This window comes from Typopeltis vanoorti, chromosome 20 (assembly GCF_054136105.1).
Source record: "Typopeltis vanoorti isolate ZY-2024b chromosome 20, IOZ_Tvanoo_1.0, whole genome shotgun sequence".
NCBI classification, from domain to species: Eukaryota; Metazoa; Arthropoda; class Arachnida; order Uropygi; family Thelyphonidae; genus Typopeltis; species Typopeltis vanoorti.
The window spans coordinates 7,536,507-7,548,955 of NC_143568.1; the positions used below are offsets into that span (position 1 = coordinate 7,536,507).

General features: G+C 35.5%; 1 protein-coding gene across 1 annotated transcript in view; it reads right to left on the reverse strand.

Annotated features, from left to right (window-relative positions):
• Positions 1–12,449, reverse strand: part of LOC150095215 (tyrosine-protein kinase Fyn-like) — a 269,513-nt gene that overhangs the window by 209,789 nt on the left and 47,275 nt on the right. The window contains exon 3 of the mRNA XM_090410832.1: positions 11,840–11,993. The gene's annotated coding sequence lies outside the window, so the exon portion shown is untranslated. The remainder of the gene's footprint in view (positions 1–11,839; positions 11,994–12,449) is intronic.

Sequence of the window (12,449 nt, forward strand, 5' to 3'; positions counted from 1 at the left end):
TTCAGCTAGTGAGGCATGTGGTGAGGTTGTCTGTAAGGATAGAAAATCAGAACTCCATTGTGGACTCACGCAGTAAAGGAAAAGAAGAAAACACATGTAAAGTTCCTAGCAAGTAAGTCAGCTTGTGCTGTTAGAGAATGCAAAGACAATGTAAAAAAGCAAAGCAGTGTGTAAAACTAGCTAAACAAAGTCATGGGAAGGCTTTGGTAACAATGTACAAAATAAATATCAGGAAAAGTGGCAAAATATTCTGAAGGCTATTTAAAAAGTTTAGAAATGGAGGAAACAGTACTGTAAAAGGAATCACAGTTGATGAAGGTGTCATGAAAACTGAATATGGGTATCCCTCGATTAACGCAGTTAATTAATCGCTCGATGTTACTGCGTATATCAAAATCACGTTAATCAAATCTAATAATCAATGGTAAAAATTACAATTCGTCCATGATCGAATACTGTATTAATAATTCGTTTTATATAGTACTCTTTTAGGAAAGATAAAAAATGAATGCAAAGTAAATGTTTAATAAATACTTGTATCTACATTATTTACTGCAATTTTTTTATCAAAAGAAGTCATCAAGAGTCATTTGAACAGTTTTAGTTTTTTCTTATTCGCATAAATTCTACGATAACAAGCAAAATGACTCTCCAGACCTCGGCAAACAAGCAATAAAACATAAAGAAAAAAACACCGCAAATATAATACATGATGGTACAAATTAAGTGAATATTGAATCCAACATTATTTCATAGCCGAATACAGAAACTACAAGAGTTTCGTGCCAAATATATAGAAACTAAAAGTTTCGGCAGATACAAGCATAAGCAAAGTTATGGGCAACTCGTAGTAAAGATGGAGTGAGCTCCAGATCTCTTTCCTTAGTATTTTCCATAATGTCAAGTACATCTCCTAGAGAACATGTATGATAAATAATGTATTACTGAATTACTGAATTCATGTATTACTGAAATACATGATGTATTTCAGTAATACATGAATACAGTAATACATGATGGTTTATTTCAGTTACAATCTAGAAATTATTGAACAAAGAATAAAAAAAAACAACAACTAAACCATACAATACTGACATTGGAGGTCTCGGTATCTCCCAGATACAATTTACTGTCAAATATCACAAACCTTTCAACATGTGTTAAACCAAACTGACAAAAAACAGTGCGGAATATCACTCGTAACATATAAATGCAAAGCTACTCATGACCTCCAAACTATACACTGAATTGTGTAAGAATATTTATATTAAACATTTTGCATGTATCTGTCAGATCAGCTGCGAACTCTGCAGGGTTAAAGGCGCATTAATCAAAACTCTTGCCGCATATATCAAGGGATTGCCGCGATTAATTTCGCCACGTTAATCAAATCCAGCATTAAGCAAGGGATACCTGTATAAAGATATTCTAGATGTTTTGAGTAATTACTGTGAAAGACTGCTAAACTAAACAAGCAGTGTCAGCATAGGGATAGAAAACTCCCAACAGGAATAGAATCAATAGAATAGAATAGAATATCCATAACTGAAGTAGGGAAAGTAATTAAAACCTGAAATGTGGAAAGCCAGCTAGAGTAGATGAAATTCAGCCAGAAATGCTCAAATATGGAGGTATAAAAGTTTTACAATGGCCACATTGCATAATTCAGAAGGCCTGGTCAGAGGGTCAAATTCAAGATGATTGGAGCAGAGCTCTCTCATAGTACCCCTCTATTAAAAAAATGAAAATAAAACTGAATGTGAGAATTACAGAGGTATTTCCCTGCTGAGTGTTTCTGGTGAAATTTATGCAAATATACTTGAGAAGTTTGATGCTGACAACCTCTATTTCACCTGAATCCAACCACAAGTTGGATTAAGGCGAAATAGAGGTTGCCAGGATCAGATTTTCACTTTAAGACAAACATTTGATAAATCTTGGGAATATAACAAAGATCTGTATGTAAATTTTGTAGATCTAGAAAAGGCATATGATAAGGTGACAGGAGATAAGCTCTTTAAAACACTACAGTTATATGGTGTAAATGGGAGGACATTATATTAAGTAATACTTAGTCTCTATTTAAGCTGTAAGTCAGCAGTTAGAATTGAAGGAGATACAGGAAGATGGTTTGAAGTAAAATTAGGTGTGCGATAAGAGTGTACATTATTTCCACTGTTACTCATTATCTACAAGGATCACATTATGAAGGAAAGTGGTATTAAATCTGATATAAAAATTGATGATGGTAATCTTAGCTCTTTACTTTATGCAGATGATGTTAAATTTCTAAATAAATCCAGTCCAAGTTTCCATTTAGTCAGGGAATCTTGCAGATTCCCTGACTGAATGGAATGACTGCTATAATAAATTTTATATGATAATCAGCAATAAAAAGACAAAGATGATGAAAATAGGCAAAAACATCAGCTGTATCCTGAACCTACAGAACAAGTAAAACATTTCAGCTATTTAGGCACAATTTTTAATGAAGATTGTAAATGAATATAGAAATAGACAACAGAATTAATAAAGCTGTATGGTAGAAAGTCAGCTGAATAAATTTATATGTAATAAGAAAGAAATCAGTCAAAACACTAAATTAGCAGTATACAAAACAGATGTTCAAATCAATTTGAACTTATGGGTCTGATAGCTGGGAAAGAAATAAAACACTTGATCAAAGACTAGAGACCTCTGATATGAGAGTGCTGAGAAAGATTAGTGGAGTGAACAGATGACATCAATGGTAGGATCACATTAAAAATGAGGATATTCAGAAAGAATTTGCCATCGTTGGTACTCAGGAATGTGTTATAGAGCTAATCTCAGGTGGTGATGGGAGAGGAAAGATTAGCAAAACAGCAGTTTCTTAACAGATTATCAGCAAAAAAGACCCAGAGGAAGACCAAGATGTAGATGGATTGATACAGTAAAAAGTGGCTTAAAAGACAGAAATATAAGATCTGATAATATTGGAATCTTGAAAGATAACAGATTAATTTGGAGGAAAATTGTTGATCAGAAGTTAGTAATGGTGTAAGTGTGTTATGTAGTACTATCATAATTATCCTGTACAGCCTGGAGGATATATATATCAAGAATTTGATGTTTTCAGTTGTACTTTTTACTATTCATCGAGATTCTTTGTCAAAAACAAAATAAATTTTGTACATGAAATATCCTGGTGAACATAAATTCTGCACTACCTTAATAAAAATTATTATTATTATTAACAGGGGTGCTTAAGGGTCAAAGTTATATAACTGAGAGGAGATCTCCACATAGCCTTTAAAGGAATGCAGAAAACGGACCAGGGCTTTTGATCTAATGTCCAATCATCACCTTCTCATGGTGCACCCTGTTGGATATCTACCTAGATACTGAACGAACGAGGATGAGCTGGCAATTTGGGATTTAGCCGACCAAATTGTATTCTTACATTTTGTATATTGGCTTAAACCAATATACAAAATGATGATACAACATGACAAAATTTCATTCCGGCTGGGCGTCGCCCGGTTAAACAAGGCCCCCGTTGTTTACACCAGGGAACAAGGGCTAACAGCGAAAAGTCAGCTACTGGAACAAATCTGAAAACACACCCCAACTCAACATCACCAGAGTTAAAGATCGGTACTATCAACATAAGAAGCCTGAATGGCAAAGAAAATTAGATAAGTACCAGATCGACATGACAGGGGTGACTGAAACAAAAAAGACCAAACTGGTGGGATCTTTCTGAGCAATAACTACAAAATGATATATTCAGGCAATGACAATCAAGAAAAAGAAGGAGTAGCCATAGTATTCAACATTGAATACGAGGCTAATCTTCTTGAATGGCAGGCAGTGTCAAGTAGAGTGATGTGGGCAAACAAAAATGGGGAACTGGACAATGAGGCTTATTTGTGCCTATGGTCCCACAGAAGGTTCTACTAAGGTAGAAGTGGAGGAATTTTTTGATGCTTTAGAAAAAGCAACTGATACAATGAAAAAAGAAAAGTTGGTCCTTGTTGGAGATCTAAATAGCAGAGTAGGAAATAATTGTCACACATATAAAAATATTTGGGAAAATTTGGAGAAAAGAGCAAACCTAATAATAATGGCAAATATCTGTTGGATTTCTGCTCAGGAAATGGACCGGTTCTTACTAACACCATTTTCCAACATAAAAATGTGCACAAATTCACATGGAAAGAAGAGGCAAAGAATAAGAAAGTCTCATTGACTATGTCACTGTTGATAGTGATGTTCACTATCAACACTCGGTACACTCTGGTGTCCCTGGTGCAGGACACCAGAGTGTACAGAGGTTTGAAATTGGAAGTGATCACTATTTAGTCTTGAGCAGGATAAAATTGAATTTCATATTGAAAAGAATAACATGTAAGAAAGTTTTAAAGAGAATAAAAGTTGAGCAGCTCTCAGATGTGAACTGTAGACTAAAATACACAAAAATTATTGAAGAAAAAATGAAAGAGTTTGAGAACAGCAATCAAACCTTGAAGATTCAGTAGCAAGCCTTGAAGAAAACGCTGACTGATTGCCAGAGAGGCATGTGGTCAGATTGTCTGCAAGGATAGAAAAATCAGAACTCCATTGTGGACACAGGAAGTTAAAGAGGCAGTGAAGGAAAAGAAGAAAGCATATCAAAAGTTCCTGGCAAATAAGTCAGTTTGTGATCTTAGAGAATACAGAGACAAATGTAAGAAAGCTAAACACTGTGTAAAACTAGCTAAACAAAAGTCAATGGAGGACTTTGGCAAGAATATAGAAAATAAATATCAAGAAGGTGGGAAAATATTCTGGAGGTTGTTGAAGAAGCTTAGAAATGGAGGAAAGAGTGCTGTAAAAGGAGTTTGAGATGATAAAGGTAACATGGAAATGGGAGAAAAAGATATCCTTGAAGTATGGAGTAATTACTTCGAAAAATTGCTAAATGAAACAAGCAGTGATAGCACAGTGGTAAAAAGCACTCAACAGTCATGCAGTCAGGAATATATATCCATACTTGAAGTAGAAAAAGCCATCAAAGGCTTGAAATGTGGAAAGGCAGCAGGAGTAGATGATATTCGACCAGAAATGCTGAAGTATGGTGGTATAAGAGTCTTACGGTGGCTGCGTAGTTCAGAAAGCCTGGACAGAGGGACGAATTCCCGATGATTGGAGTAGAGCTCTCATAGTACTGTTACATCCTGAATGAAGAACTTTATTAAAGAAACAATTCATTCAGGATTTAACAAGTCAGAAAAATCAGCTGAGAAAAAAAGCTTGTACTCGAGCAGAAGAAATAGAGTACTAACTGTAAATAGAAATAGAATCACCTCCTTTTAGTAAAATTGTAATGCCAAGTAAAGAACTTTGAGTATAAATTAATATTATATGAATGCCTCATGAATACATTGAATGGGTAAATTAGATGTAAATAATAGTCCAAAGGTCACGGGCGGGCCTGAGGCATTGGCAATCTCCTTTCCTGGAAGGCGCTGCCAGAGGTCTTGCGATGTGCCGAAATTCCCGCGGTCGAAGAAATTAGAGAGTGGAAAAAAGATCGCAGAAAGAAGAGGGCGCTATGGTAGTGAGTAACAGGATGCTAAAAAGGGGGGAAGTGAAGGGAGAATAAAAAGGGTTTGCACCCCTTTCCCAGGGCTTTTTTTTTCGCCTATTGGATGATGATTCGACTTCTCCCGTGGACCCATAGTTCCTGATTGTGTTTCTTGGCGATGGTACGATATCGGACGATGCACCTTTCCCTTCGATGTCTGAATTTCTGCCGGTACTAAAGTGTGAGATGTCGGCATATGCTGTCTTCACTCCTTCGCTGAAAGTTCTGACGGAATAATATCATGGACGTATACCAGAACCGGCAGTAGAAATTCTTGATCTGTTTCAATGGCCCGAAACAGATCAAGAATAGATGAGGGAAAAACGCCAGGTGCAGCGCATAGCTTAATCTGATGACCATAGTGACCCACCACGTGGACGCAGGCTTATGGAAGTATCGAGACGTAATTCAAACAAAGGACAGTTCAGAAGGACCTCGATATCCTGCCCCAAGAAATGGTAAAGTACAGATTTTGTTGTATAATTACCCAGTCAGTAAAAGGGAAAGATCATTGTAGTGTAACAATCGAGGATGTACAGTATCTAAGAACTTGTAGTGATTATTTAGCGGTGGTTAATGTCCATAACACAAATTGTCTGGAATGATTATAGATGATTGTGACTAGTTTAATGTGCAAGACTAACATAGTAGGTAGAATATTGATCAGAAGTGTATAATGTGTATATTATGTGTGTTTAATTTCTAACTTAAAGGAAGGATTTATTGTTCATGCATTAGAGTATTAATCAGTTTGATACAGTTTGATTTAGCATGTCATTGAACTAATTGAAAGTGAGATTGGTCTAAGTGAATATTATGTCTTTTGATTCCAATAAATATGTTTTTTCTTCTATACCTGAACTTTGCCTGTGATATGAACCAAAACTACCACTCATTAATCTGAACCTTAGCGGGGGGGGGGGGGGGGGGGAATTGAAAGAAAGGTATAACATGTTGTTATAGAGGTTATGACTGCAAACAAATTTACTTAGCCACAGTAAAGCATTTGATTTATGAGTATAAGCACTAAATTTATTCCCCTATCTGCACCAAGAGTCTGAAAAAGTCTCCCTGAATAAGAGTCACCTCTATTCTAAGATATTGGCTGGCTCAGCTTTAAAAAATAAATTTCTCAATATCTGAAGAAGAGACGACCCCAGAAAGAAATTAGAGGATTCGTTTCTTTTAGCAAGGAATAACCTTTAACAGTCAGTGTAAGCAAGTGGGGAAAATTAGGAATCGGCTAGAGATATAGAATTTACTTTCCTTATAGAATGAACACGTAAGAAGTGATACAGATATTAGAGCCAGGGAAATTTTGTAAGTCTTGTAGTTATTGTAGAGAGGAAAATTCATAAAGGAAGTAAATTATTTTAACAAGAGCAAATATTTAACAATGGCGCAGACAAAAAATTTAATAGTACCCATATATAAAAAGGGGAATAAAACTGAATGCGAGAATTACAGAGATATTTCCTTACTGAGTGTTCCTTGCGAGATTTGTGCAAGTATACTTGAGAAACGGTTGAGAAGAATTGTGGAAGAAAAGCTTGGTGAAGAACAAGTTGGATTCAAGCCAAATAGAGGCTGTCAGGATCAGATCTTTACTTTATGACAAACAGTTGAGAAAGCATGGGAATATAACAAAGATCTATATTTAAGTTTTGTCGATCTGGAAAAGGCATATGACAAGGTGCCAAGAGAGAAGCTATTCAATATACGCTACAGTTATATGGTGTCAATGGGGCATTATATCAAGCAATACTTAGTCTTTATTTGAGTTGTAAGTCAGCAGTTATAATTGAAGGAAGTACAGGAAGATGGTTTAATGTTAAATCTGGTGCGAGACAAGGATGTACATTATCCCCTCTGTTATTCATTATCTATATGGATCACATTATGAAGGAAAGTGGTATTAAACATGATATCAAAATTGGAGATGTTAATGTCAGCTCTCTGCTTTATGCGGACGATGTTGTACTTCTAAATAAATCCGCTACAAGTCTGCAAGATTCCCTGACTAAATTAAATAACTGTTGTAATAGATATGGTATGAAGGTCAGCAATAAAAAGACAAAGACAATAAAAATAGGCAGAATCATTGAAAATGTCACCTGCATTGTTAACGGAGAACCTGTGGAACAAGCAAAACATTTCAGCTACTTCGGCACGATTTTTAGTGAAGATGGTAAATTAAATATGGAAATAGACAATAGAATCAACAAAGCTGGAACGGCAGGAAGTCAACTGAATAAATTCATATGGAATAAGAGAGAAATTAGTCGGAACACTAAATTAGCTTATACAAGACAGTGTTCAAACCGATTTTAACTTATGGATCTGAGAGCTGGGTCAGAAATAAAACACTTGACCAAAGACTAGAGACCGCAGATATGAGAGTACTGAGAAAGATTATAGGCATGAACAGATAGAATCAATGGCAATATATTAAAAACGAGGATATTAGGAAAGAACTTGACATTGTCAGCATCCAGGAATGTGTTAGCAGAGCTAATTGCAGGTGTTCACTTAAACAGAATGGGTGAAGAAAGATTAGCAAAACAAGTGTTTTCTGTCAGGTTGGAAGAAAAACGACCCAGAGGAAGACCAAGATATAGGTGGATTGATACTGTACAAAGTGCCTTAGATGATAGAAATATAAGATCTGATAATGTTGGAGTCTTGACAAGTAACAGACTGATTTGGAGGAAAATTGTAGATAGAAAGTTAGTAATGATGTAAATTTTTCATGTAGTACTATCATAACCTGTTCACCCCTTGGGGGTACATGGCAGAAATTTGATGATGATGATGATGACAGCATCTCCATGGAGGTCAAAGACTTTTTGCAGGAGACCGAAAGCAACCAACATACACCCAAATACTACCATGCCTCTTCTTGAATCCATTCACCGTCAGGGAACTCACAACCAATTTTGGCAATCTATTTCACTCACTACTCTCCAGCCAAAAAAATCTGGAAAACATGCCACTACTAACCACCAATAATCAAAATTACGTTTTGATTAATATAAAACACAACATGAGCCTAAGACCACACTGTTAATATATCCTCTTGGAAGTTTATTTTGCACTTGGTTAGACTATAATAAATTTAGTTTAATCCTTTATCCAAGTATAAGCAAGCAAAGTTTGCACCTGAAAATATCTTCAGGACTGAGGTGAGGTGGTACATCCCTTGGCAACTCGTAGCAAAGGTGGACCAAGCTCTCATCACTCCTTGTCTCAGTAACTCCCATAATGGAAAGCACATCTCATTGCAGACATGTATACTGCTATGCATTAAGGGAAGGGCCACTACCCAGACCGGCTTTAACCTTTATTGAGGTCTCGTCAGTGGGAGGTAGACCCAGAGTGGTGATACTAAAGCAGAAGCAATGAGGAGGTCATATTTACCTACACGAGTTGCCAACCGGTGTACCATCTTATTATTAAATTACTCTGGATTTAGAGAGAGATGTTGGAAGTTTATTTTGCACTTGGTTAGACTATAATAAATTTAGTTTAATCCTTTATCCAAGTGTAAGCAAACGAAGTTTGTGCCTGAAAATATCTTCATGATTGAGGTAAGGTGGTAAATCTCTCCATTGCTTCTGCCTTAGTATCACCACTCTGGGTCTGCCTCCCACTGATGAGACCTCAATAAAGATCAAAACCGGTCTGGGTAGTGGCCCTTCCCTCAATACATAGCATATACATGTCCACAAGGAGATGTGCTTTGCATTATGGGAGTTACTGAGACAAGGAGTGATGAGAGCTTGGTCCACCTTTCTACGAGTTGCACCACCTTACCTTAGTCCTGAAAATATCTTCAGGTGCAAACAAAAAAAGATAAAGGATTAAACTAAATTTATTATAGTCTAACCAAGTGCAAAATAAACTTTCAACATCTTTCTGTAAATCCTGAGTAATTTAATAATAAGGTGGTACACCGGTTGGCAACTCGTATAGATAAATATGACCTCCCCATTGCTTCTGCCTTAGTATCACCACTCTGGGTCTGCCTTACTCTGACGAGACCTCAATAAAGGTTGAAACTGGTCCGGGTAGTGGCCCTTCTCTTAATGCATAGCAGTATACATGTCCACAAGGAGATGTGCTTTGCATTATGGGAGATACTGAGATAGGAGTGATGTTAGCTTGGTCCACCTTTGCTATGAGTTGCCAAGGGATGCACCAACTTACCTCAGTCCTGAAGATATTTTCAGGTGCAAACTTTGTTTGCTTACACTTGGATAAAGGATTAAACTAAATTTATTTTAGTATATCCTCATTTGACTAGTAACCAGGGGCGTCACTGAGAGGGTACACTTCATGGTGAGGAATGCAAAATGAATGATGTCCTAATCATTTATATGCATCTCATTCTAGACATGCAAACAGTAGCAATGTAGTAATCCTGAGAGCAGCACAAATAAATAAAATCAAAATGCTTTTGTCTATAACAAATATTTATAAATAATTACACTGAAAACTTGATACAGCAATCCCTTGATTAATGCACCTAATGTGTTATTTAAAACAGGTGCATTAATCGAAAACACACTAATCAAATATAATAACCTATGGGAAAAGATATAATTCGTTCTTCAAATTTCTTTTTATAAAAGAATTAGGGTATGTCTCAGGGCATAGTTAAAGGAAAACCATGAAGCTGAAAGACAATAAAACATATTCAGAATATAAATTTATTATTCTACTTCTTAACAAAGAATTGAGCTAACGTAGTTTGGCAGGCATTGTTTCTTTTCTTCATGCAACTGACGGTAGAGCCCTATTGACTATTCTACTACTTCGGCAAATTTTACTGCTTCTCACTTCATCAGGATCAAAGCTTCTGAGCAATGCTGCATTGATTGTACGAAAAAAATATTTTTCATTGTTTCTGTGAAATCTCTTTGGGCTTTTCAGTGGTTAAATTTTCTTTATATTCTTCAGGATTTTCACACTGTGCATCTAAATTTAGCAGACCGGAATCACTCAATTTCTCAGAATGAGATTTAATTAACTTAGATTCATTTGAAAAGCCTCTAAAATCATTTGGACAATGTGGAAGAATGTGCTTCCAAATGGCTCACATACTGCTAGCAGTAATTTCATTCAACTTTGCGACTTTATAACCAGGCTGAGATTTTTCTGATTTGGCCAGAAAAGTCATGGAAGGCATTTGCTTCCAAAAAAGACCAGTTTCATCGATATTAAATATTTGTTGGTCACAAGAGCCCCTTCTTCCACAATTTTCTTCAAAATTGCTGGATAATTCGCAGCCACCTCCTTACCTGCACTTGCAGCTGTGCCTATGATTAGAACATTATGTAGGCTATTTTGCTTTTTGAAGCACTCAAAACCACCCAGCACTAGCATGGAATTCTACTTCTTTTCCATCATGGATCCTGCTAAGCACTGACCTTATTAAATCAAAAGCATTAAGTCTCTTTGCAACCTTGAAAGATCAGTGCTTAGCGGGATCCATTTTTGGTTACAATCTTCGATCCATGTAGAAAGAAGTTTCTCTAATTCAATCATTATAATACTTTCATTTCTAATGCATGCATGATGAACTCGAAGCAGCCTTACCTTTCTCTTTGTATTCAGCAGTTTTGCTTAAAATTGCACTTATAGTTGATTCACCCATTTTTGTGTTCTTGTCCTATCTTTACTCCAGACTCACCTTGTTCATTTTTCTTTATTATTTCAAGTTTTTCTTCCAATGAGATTACTTTTCAAATCATTTCCACACTCCCACTTTTTTGCTCACTGATTCTTTTACTCATGATGAAAGGTTGGGTTAATACTTTAAAATAAAAAAAAGTAAAGAAAACAATTGCAAAGGAGGAGTGAGATTTGATCATCAAAATGCTACGTAATTAGTAGATGACATAAATTTTGGCAGTAAATTTGGAACATAGTGTACATGGAAATAGTATAGTATGCCATTAAAAAATAACTTTGTAAAATGTTTTAAATCGGTAACTAAATTATTTCATCCTGGTGAGTGATTTTTTTATAATAGTTAGCCATAAAAAATGTAGATAGAAAATTTTTAAAATCTGTAACATTTTTAAGATGTGTATAGGTGCACTAATCGAATTTGGGTATAGAAACAAAATGACACACTAATCGAAAATGCACTAATCAGAGGCGCATTAATCGAGGGATTGCTGTATATTAAATATATCTAAAATTTAAAAAAAGAATAAATATACTTACAAAAAAAAATATTTTAAACACCATCAAAGCCAATTCTGTATGCTACATTTCCAGCTACAGTAAAATGGCAAAATACTAAATGCCATTTGACTTCTATAGTAGATGAGATATAACACGGCATAGTTACTGAAAAACTGAACTACAATTCAATGACCTGCAAAAAAATAAAATAAAATAATAAATAATAATAATAATAATAAATAAATCCAAACATTAAAAATGTGTGTGTGGTACAAGCAATTCCATAGTTCCTGTGCAGCAGAGAGAGAGTACTGAACATGTTTTTCACATGATACCATGTTATATTCTTGCAATTACCAAGCTAGAGGAATACAGCACCCATTAAACAAATTCTGTGTACAACAAGGCAGAAAATTTATTTCTGGAAGAAGAAGAAACAAGGGGACTCTTTTTTTTAATTAGTTGAATGTAGTAAGATCAAATTTCCTTAAAATCGACAGAAGCAGACTCTTGAACAAACTGAAGAAGACAGGAATGCTGCCTTTTCAACATGAATTCCTGTCGATTTTAAGGAAACTTTGCACTTCCAAACTATCACTGAACAATACTTTCTTAAAACATCCAAATCAAATCCATTTAAATGCAAATC